This window comes from Eubalaena glacialis, chromosome 10 (assembly GCF_028564815.1).
Source record: "Eubalaena glacialis isolate mEubGla1 chromosome 10, mEubGla1.1.hap2.+ XY, whole genome shotgun sequence".
In the NCBI taxonomy this organism is placed as follows: Eukaryota; Metazoa; Chordata; class Mammalia; order Artiodactyla; family Balaenidae; genus Eubalaena; species Eubalaena glacialis.
Genome location: NC_083725.1, coordinates 116,744,111 through 116,764,736, shown reverse-complemented (window position 1 = coordinate 116,764,736; position 20,626 = coordinate 116,744,111). Strand labels below are relative to the sequence as shown.

Sequence of the window (20,626 nt, the reverse complement as noted above, 5' to 3'; positions counted from 1 at the left end):
AGCTCACTTGGGGACAAAGGTTGGTGCTGCTGAGGTGGCCGTTGTAAACCAAAGGGCGGGTGGAGAGGCGGTGTTGTGGGTGACTCAGGGATGCTTGACCTCGGTGGCCTGCCCTCCTCTTCCTCCTCCAGGCAGCCTTCCCTGACCACCCCACCCCAAAGATCTTGCCCTCCCCTGAACTCCTGTAGTCCTGGCTGTCCAGGACTCATTTCGTTGACAGAACAGATGGCTCAACAGCAAAACAGAGACAGGTTTTTAAGAAACAGGACAGCTCCAACCTAGAACGGTCAAATTCACAGAGACAGAAAGGAGCATGGTGGTTGCCAGGGCCTGGGGAGAATGGCAAGTTGTTTAATGGCTATAGAGTTTCAGTTTTGCAAGGTGAGAAACTTCTGGAGGTTGGTTGTACAACAACGTGAATGTATATAACGCTACTGAATTGTACATGTAAAAATGGCTAAGATGGTACATTTTATGTTTCTGTATATTTTTTGCTACAATTGGAAATTTAAAAAAAGAAAGAAAGAAAAAAGAGAAACAGGATATTTCTAGGCTGGAAGTTAGGAGACTTGGGTTTTTTCCAGGCCTAGCTCTGCCCCTAATTTTCCAGCACAGAACAGGGTTAAGCGCTCAGGCTCTGAGGACCAGCTGCTCCTGGGTAAACCTCGGTTCCATCCCCCGCAGCTACGTGACATTGGGTGCCTTCTCGCTTGGTTTCCTTGTCTGTAACAGAGACAGATAACTCACGTGTTGTCGTGAGGAGTAAATGTGATGATGCTATGCCCAGCAAAGGGCTTGGCGTGCAGCAAGCACTCAGTAAAAGTGAGTTGGTGGCATTCAGTATTTGAGGCAAATCCTTTCTCCTCTTGGTCAGTCTTCTCGTCTGTAAAATGGGCTGTTGTGAACATCAAATGAAATCATGAATGTGGATGCCTCTAAAGGCAAGACTACCAGCAGCAGCTCTTTCTCCCAAGTCAGTGGAAAGAGAAAGGTACTTGGGCTGGGCCAGCCGATCCTCAGAATCCTAGAATTTGAGAGTTGAAAGGGAGCTCACACATCTGGGCCACACTCCTTTTTGTTTTAACCACTATTTTTTGAGCTTTTTTTTTTTTTACTGGTTCTGGAGCTAATTCCTCCCTATATGTCATTTAAACCTCACGATAGTCCTATGAGGTGTGTATCATTATCCTCATTTTATAGATCCGCATTTTGTAGATGGGGCAAACTGAAGCTCAGAGAGATTAAGCATGCCCAGTAAGCGGCAGAGCTGGGACTCCCGCCCCGGTCAGACTGACTTTAGAGCCCGTGTTTCAACCACTCTGCTCTCCTGTCCTGGTGTTGGTGGCAGAGGCGGGGCTGGAAGCTGGGTGTCCTGCTTCCTCTGTGTCTGGTGCGGCACGGGGTGCCCTGTCTGGGGTCAGGGAAGTGCTGGCTGCAACTCTTGGCTCACCCCAGACTCCTCTGCGCCTGGTCTTGCTTTTTTTCCTCTCTCAGAACTTCTAGGCCTTCCTTGGGTTCAGGATCTCTTAATATCTGTCAGGCTCACCTCCCAGCCAGAGGAGCCAAGGCAGGGCCAGTGTGAAGAGGAGAATGGAGAAAAGGGACCCTGACCCTCTGCCCCAGGCTGTCCCAGAGGAGGACTATGACCGTTATTCCAACCCTGACCACACGTTTAATGCCTGACCCATGTGCCAACCCTGACCTTGGTTAAAAAGCAACAAAACCATTACACAATCTTCAACGCCTTCACTCCAGCACAGTTAACTCAAATCCTCACTCCCATCCAAGTCTGAGCTGGGAAGAGCTTGCTGATGACTCACGGGCCTCTGAGATGTGTCAGGGTGAATCACTCGCTCTTGTGTCACGCCTGTAGCTGCCCAATACCCTCTTGCCAAGCGTGTAATCTTACAACAATTTCCCAAATCCGTAAATCCGTGGAGGACCAGGAGAAAATATGTGTTCTTTTCCTTCCCTCCCCACTGCCTCCCTGCCTTTGTCACTGGGGGGGTTTCTTACCTTTCCAGACCCTGCTGGGTGACAGCTCCCCCAGAAGCCTGCCCAACCCCTCAGCCTGGGTTAGGGAGGCAGTCCCCTGTCCAGCCCACCCAATACACACAGTAGCAGCAGTCACCCCAGGATGCCTTTCCCCGCCACACTGGGTGTCCCTTGATGGCTAGGACAACATCTCTTTCATCTCTGTCCCCAGGACATGACATAGTAAATGTTTGGGCTTAAATATTGGAGGCTATTACGTGTCTATTACTGTGTAACAGAATACCCCAAAACTTAGTGGCTTAAAGCAGCACTCATGTATGACCTCACAGTTTCTGTGGGTCTGGGATCCAGGCACAGCTTAACGGGGGCCTCTGGCTCAGGGTCCCTTGCAGGCTTCAATCAGGAGGCTGTTAGTCACCTCCAGGTTTGACTGGGGGTGGATCTGCTTCCAAGGTTGTTGGCAGGACCTGCTTCCTCGCAGGTTGTTGCAGTGAGGGTCTCAGTTTCTTGTTGATTGTTGGCTGTTCCCAAGGGCAACTCACATCATGGGGGCTGGCTTCAGTTGGAGCCGGCAAGAGACAGTGTGAGAGATGGCAGGCGGGCAGAAGCCAGAGTCTTTGGGGGAACTTAACCTCAGAAGGCACCTCCCATCACTTTTGCCATCACTGTTCCTCCAAGGCAAGTCACCAGGTCCAGTCGGCACCCAAGGGAGGGGACCCTCAAGGGCATGAACACCAGGAGGCAGAATCTTTGCGGGTCATCGCGGAGGCAGCTTACCCTTGAGACCTGGGTGCCAACCCCATCAGACTGCCTGAGCCGAAAGCTTTGCACGTTTATGGGACACCTACGTGCTTTGAGTGAGCAGCTTAACCTCACGTGCCTACAGTTACTCCGCTATAATGTGGGGACAATATTTTATTTCATCAAATCTAAGATGGCGTCAATAGAAAGATAACATTATTTTATACACCAGTAAGAAAGAATATCCACTGCCCATTCATTGGAAGATGCAGCCCCATTTCAGAGCTTGAAGTGTGGGGGGAAAATGTACATCTTAAAATTAATGAAACACACAGTGTTTATTTCCCAAGGTGATCTGAGGCTTAAAATGTCTGGTACCATTTAAGGTTGTTGTGAGGCTTAGATATACGGAAGGCTGCAAACTGGGGCGGGCTGCCCAGATGTTCCATTTATTTATTTATTTATTTATTTATTCATTCATTTATTTATTTATGGCTGCATTGGGTCTCCGTTGCTGTGCGCAGGCTTTCTCTAGTTGTGGCGAGCGGGGGCTACTCTTCGTTGCAGTGCACGGGCTTCTCATTGCGGTGGCTGCTTAGTAGTTGTGGCGCACGGGCTTAGTTGCTCCACGGCATGTGGGATCTTCCCGGACCAGGGCTCGAACCTGTGTGCCCTACATTGGCAGGCGGATTCTTAACCACTGCGCCACCAGGGAAGCCCCAGATGTTCCTTTTTATTAGTGAGCCAATGAAATTAATCCACACCTACACACTGTGGGCAAGATCTTGTTTTGATGATGTCTAGCCTAGAAGTGAGGCCAAGGGGAGCAGGATAGAATCTCCACCCCCAGAAAAGTAGGGATTCTCATGTACATCAAGCAAGGCACCTTAAAACAGACACCAAGTGCTGAGGGTGCACGGAAGAGAACGGGAGACCCCCATCTGTCTTGGGGGTGGTTAGCATCTGGGCAGGCTCCCTGGAGGAGGTGGTGTTGGAGCCCAGCATTGAAGGCAGGGAGGACTGTTGCAGTAGAGATAGAGGTAGGATCCTGTGGGTGACCAAAGCCTGGGAACACAAAGGGTCGCCCTTGGGTGGGAGAAAAATCTGGAAAGGCAGACTGGAGCCTGCTCTTCCTTCCAGAGCCTGGAAGAGGAATCTGAGCTTGGGAGACAAGGGAGATGGGGTGTGCCCTCCACTCCAGGAGACTTACCTCTGTGATTGCATTTCATCCTCACACTCTCTGGAGCTTAGCCCCATTTTTCAGATGAAATAACAGACGCTCAGAGAGGTGAAGCAACTTGCCCAAGGAGACACAGTCAGTAGTGGGCCTTGAATGCAGCCCCACAGAGTCAGGCCAGCAAACAGAGTCCTCAGCAAATGAGTGTTCCACCCCCCAGCCCCCACTCCTCACCCCGGTCTTCATGCACCCTACACGATGATCAGACAGAACCATTAGCCTAAGGTTAATGCACTAGAGTTTTCCTTGAAAATATGATGCCCACCAGCAATGAGGCAAGGGGCTCATGTGTGTGTGTTTCAACTAGTAATTTATCTCTTTGCCTGAGCAGCTCTTATAATACAGTACATTTTGGGGGAACTAGTTCTTTTACTTCAGAACAATGATCCATTGTTTTGGTTTTCATTTCCCAAAGGAAGCTAGAATGCCAGGCTGTCAGGTTCAGCGAGAGATTTTGGTCAACTTATCACTTGGAGAAATCAAACAAAGGGAACAATAAATAGTAATAATGCTATTGATTATAAGAGCTCCCACGTTCTGAGCACTCAGGCTGTGCCAGGCGTTGTGCTTAGGGCTTCCTGTATTCGGTCCTGAGAGCACTCTGAGGACTCAGGGGAGGATTGTTCTCAGTTTAGACAAAGCGTGTATCAGTAATTGCAGGGTCCCAGAGCTGGCAATACAGATGCTCTTGCATTTTTTTCAAATATGCAGGACCTGATGACTATCAGTGTTGGGTCTGCCCCTGCTCCTGTCTGAGCCTATTTCCTCATCTGTAAAATGGGCCTGAGCGGGTCTAGCCAGGGTGCCCCAAAGGTTCCTTTGTTAAAAAAACACCAGTCTCTGGGCCCCATCAAAATCCCTTGCATATACAGGTCTGGGCAGGGCCCTGAAAAGCTGCCTGTACAATCACATCCAAGGAGATCTGTCTCTTGTGGGAAATCTTGGAAACATAATTGCTCAAGGCCCTTCCACCTCTGAGGACTGTGATCTTAGGACTCAAATTTCAAACCAAAGCTCTTCCTTTGAAATCTGAATTCTAAACATTCTTGTCTTCTCTTTCACAACAAGGTAGCCAGTGGAGCAGAAAGAGCACAGCCTGGGGGTCAGTGGACTGGAGGTCCAGTTCCAGCTCTGCCCCTGACTAGCTATGTGATCCAGAGAGGAAGTCATTTCCTTTCTCTGAGCCTCAGTGTCCACACCTGCAAAATGGGTACAGCATACCTGCCCAGGGATGTTGGGAGGTCCAGAGGAGCTACGGCTCAGAGCTGGGAGGAGGATCTTACCCTCCTCTGCCTCAACCTGTGGGCAGAGGCCTTGATATGGACCTGGGGAAGTGCTGAGACTGTGATCTGGTAGACGAAGGCCCACCTTAGCAGGTGGAAGGTCTGACCGACTTGTAGAGATGCCATGATGGGATGGGCTTGTGTATGGAGGAGTCACCCGAAAAGCCTGGGTGGAGTGGCCTGGACCCCTTGAGGATGTGGGGGGAGGGAAACATATCAAAAAGAGCAGAAGAGCTACTCCTGAACCATCCCCACCCCATCACACACTGTGAGGGTTCCCTGCTGCTTAGAACGGAGACACAACCCCAGCCTGCGGACAAGGGCTGTTGTGGCCATTCTTCAGTCAGTGAGTGGGTGCGTTCATCACAGCCTAGTGCTCTGCCCTGTGTTTCCATCAATAAGGGTTTATGCTGAGGTCTCACCAGCAGTTAGGCTATCTGCGGCTCAGCTCGAACTGCCAGAATTTTTTTTTTTTAATAGAGTTATTATTATTTGCTATTTTTAAAAAAATTTATTTATTTAATTTTGGCTGTGTTGGGTCTTCGTTTCTGTGCAAGGGCTTTCTCTAGTTGCGGCAAGCGGGGGCCACTCTTCATCGCGGTGCGCGGGCCTCTCACTATCGTGGCCTTTCTTGTTGCGGAGCACAGGCTCCAGACGCGCAGGCTCAGTAGTTGTGCCTCACGGGCCCAGTTGCTCCGCGGCATGTGGGATCTTCCCAGACCAGGGCTCGAACCCGTGTCCCCTGCATTGGCAGGCAGATTCTCAACTACTGCGCCACCAGGGAAGCCCCAGAATTTTGTTAATTTAAAAAAAAAGTGATTTTTCTTGTGTCATCTCAGGACAGGGGATCTGGGAAATCTAGGTTGTCCTTGTGAGATCCTCAGGGCAAACCTGGCCTTCCGAATTGTAAACACAAGAGTGGTGGGCTGTTTCTGGGTTTATAGTGACTGCTACAGTTTGAGGGTTCATGGCTTTGTCTGGGAGTCCCCATCCACCCAGATGCTTCTGCTTACCCAAGCCTTCTCAGTGCCAACTGCTCTTGACCTTCCCCACAGCTCCCTCTCAGGGTGCACTTCCTGAACTTACTAGCAAGCTGCCCTCACTGACCCTCTCCATGCCTTGACCCCATGATGCCCGCCCCCAGCTTTCCTCGGGTCATGTATGGGATCCTTTTTTACCAATATATTCACCTGATTAACTCTTGATTTATGCATGTATGTATGTATGTATCTATCTATCGACTTTCCCTTCTCCAGGAAGCCCTCCAAGCCCCCTCTCATGGGGTAAGGGACCCCTCCTTGGACTCCCATAGCACTCTGGCCATTATCTCTAGCACAGCACCACACTGTTTTGAAGTGGAGTGCTTTGAGGTCTATGTACCCTCACTGGTCTGGGAGCAGCTTGGGGATGGGGAAAATACCTCGTTTTCACCGTATCTCTATTGGGTGCTGCTGAAGTGGCTGCAGAGTGAAGGGATCACATTTGTCCCCACCACCCCATTTTCCTTCCTGGCCCAGTTGACACCTCCCTCCTCTGAATTTACTCCTCCCTATCCGATCGTGCCTGCTTCTCTTTAACTTTCCCCTTCCCCTTAAAATGTGGTACGCTGCAGACTCCTCTCTCTATTGGACTCTGCTCAGCTTCTGGGGCAGTCCCATGCACTCCATACCTTCGACCACTAAGTGTGGGCTGATGACTCCCATTCCTTCATTTGCCAACTATATATTAAGCATCTACCACGTGCCAAACTCAACTTTTGTAGAGGTGATGTTCAAGTGTGGGGAAGGGACAGGAGTACAGAAGATAAACAAACAAAAACCAAGAACTTTCCAAAAAGTGACAGTTACTAAGAAGCAATAAGGCAGACGTACTCCCAGCCTAACAGGAGCCCTGAGCTGCTCTACAGCTGCCCCTGGACCACTCCCTCCCGACAGAGCCCTGCTGCCCAGCCTATGACCCTCCTGGTTGGCCCTCCACAAGCTGGTCTCAGCCTGTCTGTCCCGCCTCCCCTTCCCTTGCATCTCCCAGAAACTCAGCCAAGCTTCCCAACCTTCCCGGGCCTCAAGAGTCAATTTCACAAGTTGGGGCCTGTTTAAAAAAAAAATAAATTAAATATAAAGATTCCTGGGCCCCACCCCATGAATCAGAATCCACAGGGGCCTGAGGTCCGGGAATCCATTTTGTTTTTAAAGAGCCCCAGGGGATTCCTCTCATCAGGGAAGTCTGGGTAATAACTTCTCTAGGCATCTCAGTGGGTCTCAACGCTGACCCACATTAGAACCATTTGGAGAGCTTCTAAAACTAGCAGTGCAATGCAATGCAATGCAGGGGATTCCATTCGCCAGAGACAGACTTAAGTGGTATTCTGCTGATGATTCTAAGACCTCTGAGTTGGTGGTTAATACGTGTAAGAACCATGGGGGAGGAGTGGGGCTCAGGAATCTGTGTTTCCAATCAGCATCTTGTCCCAAGGAGATTCTGTCACTAGTATTACAGAAGCCCACGCTGAGAAATGCCTTTTCTAGCCACACTGGACTCCTCATCGCAGCTTTTTCTTGGGCAGTTTTCTCTGTCTGGGGTGGAATACCCCTCCCAACTTTGTCCTCCTGGAGGACTCAGCCTGGAGGTAGGACAGAGCCTGGATGGAGAGATGTCTTGTTTCCTAGTCAAACTTCAACTAATTTATGTGCCTGAGCTAACTGTCCAAAATCCATACTACTTTTGTTCACAGCAGTCCATCTTTTAGTTCTCAATTAGTTTCTTTGTTCAGACCTCCACCTGGTGGTGTTGACATGGGATTCACCTGAACCTGCGTGGAGCCACCTGCCCTCTGCTCCGGACTCAGGATTTCACAGGGACCAGCCAGGACTGAGCCGATGTTCCCCGAAAACTGGGTTTGCCTCTTGGTGGGTGTTGAGCCAAAAGATACAACCAAGCCAGAGATCAGGAGAAGGAAGGATTTATTACTTGCAGCAAGTAAGGAGAACACCGGGGATTTTTTCCGAAGCAGTGTCTCCCCAAACAGCAAAATTGGGGCAGTTTTAAGCTAAAGGTATATGCATGTTCATGAAGGGGCTTGAGCGGAGGAGAACACAGCATAGAATTGGGGCAAAGGTTGACAGAGTTAGGTTCCAGTGGACCTGGTGGTTGAGCACCTTGGTGGGGGAAGGTGTTAAGTTCTGCAAAATAGCTCAAGAAAGTGCTTCAGGCCAATCTTTATCATTGAAACAGAACTGGAAGTTTACAACTGATTTATTATCTTTGCTATTGTTATTTCTCTTGCCTGATAACAGTGTTTGTTCCCTTAAGATCATTATTACTGAGACCTGTTCAGGGCAAGAATTATGGTCAGGTGAGCTCTATGATGTGATGGCAGAGGCTGTTTTTTTTCACCTGCGTCTCCAGCATAGCACCAGGCCCATCGTAGGTTCTCAAGGGATGCTTGTTAATTGAATGAATACCTGAATCTGGAAAAGTGGAATTTTAATCCTTGTTCTGGTACTGAAATAGCTGTGTTGGATTGACCCAGGTTGGAGTTCAGCCAGATATGTGGAAGGAAGGACAAAGAAATTGGAGAGACAAACAAAATGGACACAACACAGAGAAGAGAATGGAGTTGTAATATCTCTCCACTCTCAATCATCAAATTTTAGTTAAAAAGATGTTCTCATAGTCCTTGATTCTCCCAACTGTCTAGAAGCAGGTTATTTTTTCTCCATGCCTTGATTACCATCTGATGTACCTTATATTTTATTTTATTTTATTTTATTTTATTTTATTTTATTTTATCGTCTGTCTTCTCTCACTGGGAGGCAGAAATTTTGGTTTGTTTTGGTCACTCCTGCATCTCCTGGTTGGCACAGAGTCCAATTTTTGAAGCTTTCCGTTCAACCAAGCCTTCCAAACCCTCTAGGTCCTGAGTGGCCTCTATTTACAGATTAGGAAACTGAGGCTCAGAGAGGTGAGGTTGCTTGTCCAGGGTCACACCTAGACTCCTGCCCGTCACCATCACCCCCACAGCTGCTAAAAGACAATCACGTAAACCCGTCTGGCACAAGCGCCATTTCCTTCCTCCTGCCCTTCGCAAACCCTTTTCCTCCGACCTCTTCTCCACCCACTAGCGTGCACCTGAGTCTACCCGGATCCCTGAGCCCACCCGGATCCCTGAGCCCGAGGTCTATCTGTTGTGCTTGGGGTTTTGAGAGACACGTGCTACCCGGGTGAATGAATCGCACGTCCCCACCCCCGCCAACAGCCAATCACAGCCTGTCAGAGCCCGGCCACTTCCGCCTATTGCGAGCCGCGGCTGGGGCCTTGAGGCCCACGTGGGGCTCTGGAGACAAGGGAGTAGGTGGTGGTGCGCCAGGGGCGGGCTCCCTCAGCCTCGTCACCAATCCAAGAGCCAGCCGGGGACGGGAGGGGCGGGGCTGATGTGGGGCGCCAAGGCTTAAACGTGACGGGCAGGCGGGCGTAGGGAGGAGTCCCGGGCAGGGGAGCGGTGAGTGACAGAGGACGCTGTCCAGTAACAGGAGGGGTTGGGCTGTCTGAGCCAATAGGAAGTCCGTAAGGCGGGACTGGGACCGCAGCAAGTTCGGTTGCGCGGAGACCGCAGCTGTTCCCTGTCAGTGGAGGCAACGGCGGTAGAGGCGGTGGCGGCTACTTGCGGCAGCAGCGAGGAGGTGAGTGCTGGCGGCGCTGTGCATTTTCCTCTTCCCGCAGCGGGTCGGAGCGGGTGGGCGTGCGCCGGCGCTGCCGCGGGGGACGCTTATGTAAGGGTCGCGCGCGCCAAGGCGGCGCCGGCTCCACGAGTGACGGCTGGAGGAGACGGCAGCGGGCGGTGCGCGACGCGACGCGGCGCGCGCCGCCCCTCCCCTCCCCCTCCCCCTCCCGCGAGGGACTGTTTGCGCGAGCCCGCCTTGGGGACCCCTCGCCCCAGTTCTCCGGGCCCGCCGCCCCGCGAGCATCCTTCCCGCGCTGGCGCAGCCCGGCCTCGTCCACTCGGCGCCCTGGGGGCCGCCGGCGGCCTTATTCCTGCTCTCGGGCCCATTTTGCAGATGGAGAAACTGAGAGCACGGAGCCCTCAAATGTCTCGCGCGAGGTCCCTGAGGGCTCGAACCCAAGTCTGTCAGAATCCGGAGCCCAAGTGTCCCCCACCACACTGGAAGTTGCTCAGCTCTGAAGAAAGCCGTGGCGTGTAAGGCGAGGGTTTTCCGTGTTACGAGTGCCTGCACTCTGCTTTCCATAGGATCCTCCTGGTAACCCTGGGGGGCATTCTTGTAATTCCACTTAGTTTCAGAAGAGGAAGCTTGGGGCGCCCAGAAGCAGTGATTAGGAGGAGGTGGGGCTGGGCTCAGCCCGTTATTTCTACAGCTTTTAGCAGTTTACAAAATGCAGTGAGTAGCTGCTGGCCCTCCGGGAAATGCCCTCCCGGGCACGCAGTCTGAAGCCCTGGCTTTGAGGACCTGCCATACAGGTTCCTCCCAGCACATCTTGCTTTGTGTACTTGGAGTGAGTTGTTTCACCTCTGGGGATCCCTTTCCTCATTTCACAAGTGCCGGGGCTAGGTCAGGTCCCTAGGTCCCTGGGAGCTTTGAAATTCTTAAAAATCTGATTTAAATTCATTTTGTGATAAAGAGGAGGCCAGGGATCCCCATTCTGTAGCTGAGAAAACTGAGGCTCAGAGAGGTGCCGCTATTTGCCAGATCATAACCAGAGCCTCCCCGGTCTTTACCAAGAAGTCTTTGCCTTCCCGTTGCTCCCTTACCCACTGCTACCAGCAGCCTTGGCCTCCCCACCCCCCCACCCTTCCCCTGCCTGTGATGCAAATACTGGAGTGGATGTGCTCAGCATTTCGATGCCCTCGCAGCTACAGCTTTTCTGCTTGCCTGCTCTTCATCTAAACCCTTGAACTCTTCATCACATTCTTTGCACACCTGTCATGTTCAGAGCCCTAGACTGGGTGCTGCGTGAAGACGTGGGAGACGAGGTGCCCCAGAACTGCCAACAAACTGGTTGGGGGAGAGAAAAAGAAACAGAGTGTAAGCAGAAAGTCAGCATGCCGCAGATGTTTGTAGAGAGCTGGTGTGGGCGAGGTATGGCCCGAGGAGGACGTGGAAGAGGAAGTTCCGTAGAGGCTGGCAAATCAGGGCAAAACTCACACCAAGGCCAGGGACAGGAGAACTGGACTGGCTGGGGGCTGGATGGGCATGGATTAGGGAAGGGTTGGTGGAGGAGGCGAGTTGTGAGCCTCCTTTTTTTTTTTCTATAAATTTATTTATTTTATTTTTGGCTGCGTTGGGTCTTCGTTGCTGTGTGTGGGCTTCCTCTAGTTGTGGTGAGCGTGGGCGACTCTTCGTTGCAGTGCGCGGGCTTCTCATTGCGGTGGCTTCTCGTTGCGGAGCACAGGCTCTAGGTGCACAGGCTTCAGTAGTTGTGGCTCGCGGGCTCTATAGCGCAGGCTCAGTAGTTGTGGCTCGCGGGCTCTATAGCGCAGGCTCAGTAGTTGTGGTTCGCGGACTCTATAGCGCAGGCTCAGTAGTTGTGGCTCGCGGGCTCTATAGCGCAGGCTCAGTAGTTGTGGCTCGTGGGCTCTAGAGCTCAGGCTCAGTAGTTGTGGTGTACAGGCTTAGCTGCTCCGTGGCATGTGGGATCTTCCCGGACCAGGGCTCGAACCTGTGTGCCCTACATTGGCAGGCAGATTCTTAACCATTGCGCCACCAGGGAAGCCTGAGTTGTGAGCCTCTTGATTCTACCGGGGCCAGCAGTGATGAAGCAGTGATTGGATTTGAGCAGCCAAGGTTTTATGATGAAGTACAGGTGAGTTTTAAGTAACTGGAACCTGGCAGAGGAAGGCTGAGGAAGGTGGAAGGAGAATGTGGAGGAGATAGCACTTCCCAGTTGAGTGTGAGAAGTTTGGTTGGTCACCTCGCAGAGGCCTCTGCAGGAGGCGTTATAAGGTGAGGGCACTTGCTAAGGTGCGGGTGAGTCAGAAGTGAGATTGGGTCCAGAGGCGCCGGGGTGCTTGGTTGGGCTCTGAGGGCCCAGCAGCAGCGGGCCTGAGCTACAGTCTGTTCTGTTTGTTTTCTAGTAAGCAACCTATGAGCACGTGTCCTTGTGAGAAGTTTCTTAGTGGCTGCTCTGCCCTGCAGAAAAGGGCTTTGTTCACTATAGTTGCGCAGTATCTATTGGTTGAAATGAATTAGGCTGCCATTCAGAATTTCCACAGTTTACCCCAAAGTCCCCTCTGCTCCTTATCTCTTTATCTTTCTCTTCTGAAGCCTGTCCCAGCTTGACTGACTCTCTCCGTGCCAGTTCTCACCTCCAAGACCATCCCTCAGAGGGGTTTGCCTTGATGTTGTAACCCCAGTGGATCTCTCTTGCCTTTGAGGTGCCAGTACAGGTGGCTTGTCGTTTTGTTTTTTTTTTTTTAATCCTCTGCCTTGTTTTCCCTTTGTCTCACTTCCAGCACCCTGGGTGCTGTGCTAGGTCCCTGTCCTGACACTGTTCGCAGAGGTGTGGGGCACTGGGGCACAGCAGGACTGCAGATCCAGGTCTCATTCCAAGTTGCAGCACATTCAGGGGCTGCAGGGATGATTGTCGTATGTCAGAGGATCTGGGCGGAAGGCCTGGGCAGGCCCCAGACTGTCTAGATCTCTCCCTGGCACTTTCCCGCGTGAGCTGGAGACCTCAGGCTGGTGAACATTTCCCATGAGGACTAGTGTGGGCCTTCTCTCTGGCTCCCTCCCAGTAGCATCTTACTCTCTTCTGAACAGGGCCCTCCTCCCCCCATCCAGAAGGCGTGTCTGTTTGGGGGCAAGTTTCTCTTCCAGACACATCGTTCACAGAAGTGGGGCATTTGTCTGCTCTCTCTCAAGCCTCACCTGGGCCCGCCTGACCATCTCGTCCCTTCCCTCTGTGTCTTAGCTGCCTCTCTTCTCAGCTGCGGATACTTTGCCAAACTGTCAAAGGAGTAAGGCCTGACAGTGGAAGATGGGATAATGATGAAAAGAGGAAACCGTTTCCTCTCCCTTACTGAATGAAAAGATAGGTTCCCACCTGTTGGGCTTTTTCTTCCCTTTGACCCCACAGGTACCCTCTTCTGCCTCAGCCTCATCTGAGACTACTGGCTGTTGCCAGTAGTGTGTCCTTCCTCTGATCTTGTGTCCTTCCTCTGATCTTGTGTCCTTCCTCTGATCTTGTTCCTGGCGATCTTGACTCTGCAGGACTTTTCCTCTTCTCTTGTCCTGTGGAAATTACTCTTCAGGCTTTCCTGCATTAAGCCTTGCTGAATCTATTCAGCTGGACCTGGGTTCTCTCTTTTAATAATAATGATGATAAATAATGATTGATTGTTATTAATAATAAAAGTCAACCTTTGTTGAGCTCTTACTGTGTGGTGGCAGGGACCTTGCTAAGCCTCTTTTATGTATTATTTGATTATCACAACAACCCTACAACAAAAGTACAGTTAGCTCCTTGTTTACAGATGAGGAACTGTGAGTGAAATAACTCCCCCAAAGTCACACAGCTAGGAAAAGGCACGGCTGGGGTCCTCCCCAAGCTGTCAGGCTCAGCGTATACGCTCGGGTCCCTCTCACGTATTATCCTGTTCTTACCTCTATTAGCTAGCCCCCAATAATGGTGCCCTATGCAGGGTATGTGCTCAAGACGTATTTTATTGAATTGAATGCGCCAAACATTCATTTTCAGCCTTGACATAATCTACCAAGGCAACTCGTTTTCTTGGAACACGGACTTAGTTCATTTGATGGTTTGCTGCCCTGTGTCTCCATTTTGCTCTTTACTGACCAGTGGCTAAAGCTAACGGACAGGTGTGGCCTTTCAAAAACAAGCAGTCTGTAAGCTCCAGAAAGTGGTCACGCACCACCAACTGGGCTCCCATGGGTCCAAGCACAGGGTGTGCTCTTTGTGTGTGGAGTGGTGGTCTCTGCAGGGAGGGATCTGAGGACATAGCCGGCGAAATAGGAGGCACATCAGCTTCTTCTTTTGTGTCCAGTTGCAGAGTGAGACAGGAACCAGGCTCAGAGAATCCGGAGGCGAGGAAGCTCCTGAAGGATTGGAGGTGGCTCTGCAGAGAAAATTGGCCTGAGGTTGGATGGGAGTGGGCAGGAGGACCAGGCATTTCAGATCAAACAAGAAAAGTTTCTAGAACTTCTTGTTCTTGTGTAGTGGGTGCCAGAAAAAGGTTTTACTTAAATGCTTCTTACTAGGCACGTCGGCCAACGTCTGAGCGCGTCCTCTATACCAGGCACAGTGCCAGTGCTTTGAGTGTGTACCTCCTCGGGAACCCTCCGACCTGGGTGGTGGTGTTACTCCCATTTCACAGATGAGGAAACAAGCTTTGAGTGGTTCTGGGAGCGGGTGGCAAAGCAGCAAGAATAGAGCCCAGGCAGTTGGACAACAGAGCTGGGGTGCCCTCAGCCCCGCGCTGTCCTGGTGGCCCCCCAGATACCCCTGAGATCAGGGGAAGCAAAGCAGCAGTTCTTCTCTGGGTTCTAAGTCTGTGTTCCTGCTATGCCTGGCTTCTCTGGGGAGTGCTGGGAGAGAAACGAGGGTAACACTTTCTTTTTCTTTTATTTAGATAACGCCTGCCTCCTGAGAGCTGACGATACACTTGAGGGTAAGTCCTGTGCCTGGATCCAGGTCAGTGGGTTGCCTGTGGGAGCAGCAGCTGTAGATGTTAGCAGTCCTGGCACGTCAGTGATCAAGCTCACTAAATAAAAAAGGCCAAGCTCTGATTTTTGGAAAATATATGCAGTCTTTGTCTGTTCCCGACTCTCTTGGTTTTCTTGGTTTTCACAGGAAAGTGATGTCTGGCTCCCTGCTGGCCCCAGTTGGCTGCTGGCCAGCCTCAGCAGGAGGCGCTACTTCTGGAAGGGTGTGGCTTGGGACGCCTGGTGGTGGGGGAGAGTGGCGAGGCTCCTCAGGACCACAGGAAGGAAGCATCTGTAGGGCTGGGCAGCCTCTGAGAAGAGCGCTTGAGTCCATGTGGAGAGCAGGCAGCTGGGCACAGGAGGTGGCTCTGTCAGCTGGCTGTAAAAGCACTTGACACATGTGTCCAGACAACGATGAGGGGGTGAAGGTGGACTTGCCCCTTCTTCCCCCCACATAGTGCTCTGTGTGGCAGCACGGCCCTGTATAACCTCCTGCTCTTAAGGTTTCCCCTCACACAGGAAACTCCACTGATTGCATTGATCCCGGTGCATCTCCGCAGCCTAAATTCCAAGGCCCTCGGGTCCGGGGTCCACCTGATGGTCTGTGAGAGGGCCCTAGCCAGGCACGGTCCTGGCTCTGTGTAGCATCCCGCCTGCATTTCAGACACTGATATGCTCTTCCCTTCATCCAGAGGCAGGCCAGCCACTAACCCCTGTTTCACAGCCAGGTGCCCTGGGAACTTAGTGGCGCAGGGACAGCTTTGCCCAGAGCTCAGGTCCAGTGCTCAGTGTGGAGATTCCTTTGTCCGGGGATTTTTTTCAGATGATCATTCAGAACCCATAAGCTGTTCTCCGTCCTGAGATTTTTCCACAGTCCTCACGTGTCCTAGGTCTTGGGCCAGGAGTGCCCGTTTTCCACTCTGAGATGGAGTTTCCTTGGACAAGTGGGCAGAGTGTAAAGGCAGGTGGTATGAGAGGAAATGCCTCCGGACCTTTGACGGACTCCACCCTCCACAGACTTCCCACTGTTCTCTCTGCTTGCTCTCGGTCTCCCATCTTGGCTGATAGAGTTGAATGTTGTTGCTCTTACTGGCATCCCTGTGAGGAGAAGAGGGGCAGTTGGGTGACAGTCCCAATTTCTCAGCTTACGGAGCTGAGAAATTGGGGCCCAGAGAAGGCTAATTAGCAGAATCCAAGATTCTGACACCCCTCCTTTTTTTTTTTTCCAGAGTGTCATCTTTTTTTTTTTTTTTAATTTATTTTATTTTTAATTTTTATTTTTTATTTATTTATGGCTGTGTTGGGTCTTCGTTTCTGTACGAGGGCTTTCTCTAGTTGTGGCAAGCGGGGGCCACCCTTCATCGCGGTGCGCGGGCCTCTCACTATCGTGGCCTTTCTTGTTGCGGAGCACAGACTCCAGACGCGCAGGCTCAGTAATTGTGGCTCATGGGCCCAGTTGCTCCGTGGCATGTGGGATCTTCCCAGACCAGGGCTCGAACCCGTGTCCCCTGCATTGGCAGGCAGACTCTCAACCACTGCGCCACCAGGGAAGCCCCCAGAGTGTCATCTTTTCTTGCATGTCTTCCCCAAATCCATCAGTAGGAAGGGAAAATTAGTCACCAGGAAGGGCCTTCTGCCAGGTCATCTAATTTGTTAAAGCTTGTTTGGCTTTTCAGTCCCTACTTCCCTCCTGAGTCCATGGAGCTTTGCTTAGTTACTGTAACTAAGACTCTGCCATTGAAGGTTCCCGCCATCCCCTGTCCTCCTCCTTTTGGTCGCCTTGGTGATCCTGGAGGGAGGTAGATGTGGGCTTTTTTTTTTTTAAGTATTATTCCAGAAGGCATAACCCTGGGTCATCTCAACACCCCCTCATTGCTGCTGTTCCTCACCTCCTTATCCTGATTTACCTGTGGGGCGGGGGGCATTTGGCGGTGGTGCTGGGATATCCAAGGCAGCTCTAGGTACATTTCCACCAGCTGTGGACCAGACTCCATATGTGGCAGCTCCTCTCTGGCTGAGGCCTCGGGAAAATTCCATGATCTGGCTGTGCTGAGTCATGCTTAGTCTCTGAGGATACGTGTGTCACCTTTCGCATGTCTGTCACTGGTCAGCCCAGGGTCTGGGAAAGGCTGCAGTTACTATAGAGTGATATCATGCTGCTGATCTTTTCTATTTGCCCATCGCTGTATGCTTCTCCGAGTGCTTTTACTAATGTGCTGTTTATCAATATGAAATTGATTAATATTAAATCATTTATAATACGTGGATTATTCTGGAAAACATTCCTCTCATGAATGAGGAAACTGAAGTTCGGTGAGACCAAGTGACTTGGTGAGTTTTGGATGACTGGTGAGTAGCATGTTTGAGTGAGATTTTTTAATCATCCCCCCGCCCCCGGGTTTTTGTGTAATGCAAAGATTATTCAGAAGTTACTTTGATTGTAAAAATTGATTTTCAGTTTGTTCAAGTTACAAACTCAAAAATCTCATTCTTCCTTTAAGGGCCAGTCTTTTACATTTAGCTTTTAAGTGTAGCCTACAAATCTTTCTGTTCTACTTATGATTCTAGAAAATTTTAATAATCACTTTAAGGGGTCTTTGGGTTAATACTTGATCCATTTGCAATCTTAACTCATTTGAAAATTTTAAATTGAGTTTATGAATTACATTCAACTTCCTTTAATCATACTTGCAATTGTCTGATTACCAAATCTTTAATACTCAAATATTCCTGTTTAACTAATAAATTAAACTGACTCTTAAATTTTCTTAAACATTCCTATACTGTTTTATCTTATTTTTTCACACAGCTTTACTGAGGTATTTTTGACGTAATAAATTGCACATATTTAAAGTGTACAATTTATATTTTGACATATGCATGCACTTGTGAAACCATGACCACAATTAAGATAGTGATTATCCAAAAGTGTCCTTGTGCCCCTTGGTAATCCCTGCCTCCCACCCCTCTCTGCCTCTACCATCTCCAAGTAACCCCTGAACTGCTTTCTGTTACTATAGATTAATTTGCATTTTCTGGAATTTTACATAAGTGGAGTCATATAGTATGTACTCCTTTGTTGTCTGGCTTCATTCACTCAGCATAATTATTTTGAGGTTTGTCTATGTTGCATGTATGAATAGTTCCTTTTATTGCTGAGTAATATTCCATTAGTGGATATTCCACAATTTGTTTATCTCTTCACCTGTTGGTCATTTTAGTTGTTTCCAGTTTTTGGTGATTCTAAATAAAGCTGCTGTGAACCTCTGTACAAGTCTTTGTATGGACATATATCTCCTTTTGGGCAAATGTGTAGGAGCAAAGTGGCTGGATCATATGGTAGGTATATGTTTAACTTAAACTGCCCGACCATTTTCCAAAGTGGTTATACCATTTTACATTCCCACCAGCAGCAGATGAGGGTTCTGGTCCCTCCACACCCTTACCAGCACTGGAGGCGGTCAGTCTTTTTCATTTTAGCTATTCTGAAAGGTACGTAGTGGCATCTCATGGTGGTTTCAATTTGAATTTCCCTGGTAGCTAATGATGTTGAGCATCTTTTCTTGTGCTTATTTGTCATCTGCCAATACTGATTTTATTTTATTTTTTATTAGTTTTTTAAAACTTCATCTTTTTTTCTTTTTTTTAAAAAATGTTTTATTTATTTTATTTTATTTATTTATTTTTGGCTGCGTTGGGCCTTCGTTGCTGTGCGCAGGCTTTCTCTAGTTGTGGTGAACGGGGGCTGCCCTTTGTTGTGGTGCACGGGCTCCTCATTGCGGTGGCTTCTCTTGTTGCAGAGCACAGGCTCTAGGCACGCAGGCTCAGTAGTTGTGGCTCACGGGCTCAATAGTTGTGGCACGCGGGCTCAGTGGTTGTGGCGCATGGGCTTTGTTGCTCCGCGGCATGTGGGATCCTCCCGGACCAGGGCTCGAATCCGTGTCCCCTGCATTGGCAGGCAGATTCTTAACCACTGCGACACTAGGGAAGCCCCAATACTGATTTTAAACTTAGTAAAATTCCGAGTTAAAATCCTGAGTTTAAACCAATTACTCAGTTGCATATTTTAATTGGAATCTTGAGACTGACTCGTTACTCTGAACAGACCAAATTCCCTTGAACATCGAAGTACATAAAGTAACATACACACAGATTTCTTAACACAAAATTATAAATACTATGGTTTTTATTTTCTTAGGCATATTTATATGCTTAAATTTAGTCTTCCTGGAATTAAAGAAGCTTGCCTAATAAGGAGATAATGATATTATCTCAAACTGTAGTAAATTACTTTCCTAAGCGACTTTTGGAGTTTCTTTCTCAACTGGATAACACTTTTTTTATAATTCAGGAGATTGCTGCCCAGGGTGAAACTAGGTCTTAGTCTTTGAATCCAACTGCTAGGCAGAGCCCCAAGTCATTGCCATTTTGCCCCCAATTGGGGATGGTTTGATAGCCCATGTGCCCTAGATTGAAGCATGCCTAATCCTTCTCTTCTCATGGAACTCTGCACTTCTACACCCAGGCTGCTACGCTGTGTGACTGGATTCAATTAATCTACTTAAGGCTTCATTTCTGTGCGCTATGGCCACAAAATAGGTGGAATTTAGATTCTGCCTATCTTCCAAACCTTTGATCAAGGACTAGTTTTAAAATCTTGCCAGTGGGACTTCCCAGGTGGCGCAGTGGTAAGAATCCGCCTGCCAGTGCAGGGGACATGGGTTCAAACCCTGGTCCAGGAAGATTCCACATGCTGCGGAGCAGCTAAGCCTGTGCGCCACAACTACTGAGCCTGCGCTCTAGAGCCCGCCAGCCACAACTACTGAGCCCATGTGCCTGGAGCCCATACTCCACAACTAAGAGAAGCCACTGCAATGAGAAGCCTGCGCACTGCAACAAAGAGTAGCCCCTGCTCTCCACAACTAGAGAAAAGCCTGCGCGCAGCAATGAAGACCAAATGCAGCCAAAAATAAATAAATAAATTAATTAATTAAAAAAAAATCATGCCAGTGACACAGCAGTGCGGGAATTTGAGTCCCAGTCTTCTGTGTCTGGGTCTGGTGTTTCCTCCCTATATCTTACATCTTATCAAATGCAGAGAAAGGGAGTCTGGTACTCAAGGGTTCTTGGTTTCTGGTCAGGCTTGGTTACTAAGAAATTCTGACACCCGAAACCCATGCCTGCCTTTTCGTATTCTTTAGTTCATCCCCCTGGAAATGGTGAGAACCCTGGCCTCTCCCTAACCTCCCAGTGGAGAGCTACAAGTCTCTTTGGAGGGGCATTGTCATCAAACTCTTGTTAGAGATTTGGATATTTTATTTATTTAATTTTTTTTAAAGTGATTTTTTTTTTAGTTTATTTTTAATTTATTTATTTTTGGCTGCGTTGGGTCTTCATTGCTGTGCGCGGGCTTTCTCTAGTTGCAGAGAGAGGGGGCTACTCTTCGTTGCAGTGTGCGGGCTTCTCATTGCGGTGGCTTCTCTTGTTGCGGAGCACGGGCTGTAGAGCACAGGCTCGGTAGTTGTGGTGCACAGGCTTAGTTGCTCCGTGGCATGTGGGATCTTACCGGACCAGGGCTCGAACCCGTGTCCCCTGCATTGTCAGGCGGATTCTTAACCACTGCGCCACCAGGGAAGTCCCAGAGATTTGGATTTTAGATGATAAACAGATGTGGACTTGCATTCCTGTCTTGGTTA

General features: G+C 49.7%; 1 protein-coding gene across 4 annotated transcripts in view; it reads left to right on the top strand.

Annotated features, from left to right (window-relative positions):
- The first annotated feature begins 9,881 nt into the window (after positions 1-9,881).
- Positions 9,882-20,626, top strand: part of PC (pyruvate carboxylase) — a 105,607-nt gene continuing 94,862 nt past the window's right edge. For 2 of the 4 annotated variants that reach the window (XM_061202118.1, XM_061202119.1), the window contains exons 1-2: positions 9,882-9,935; positions 14,858-14,896. The gene's annotated coding sequence lies outside the window, so the exon portion shown is untranslated. Of the gene's footprint in view, positions 9,936-10,310; positions 10,451-14,272; positions 14,367-14,857; positions 14,897-20,626 lie in introns of all 4 variants that reach the window. The other 2 variants (XM_061202120.1, XM_061202121.1) reach the window with 2 other exon arrangements.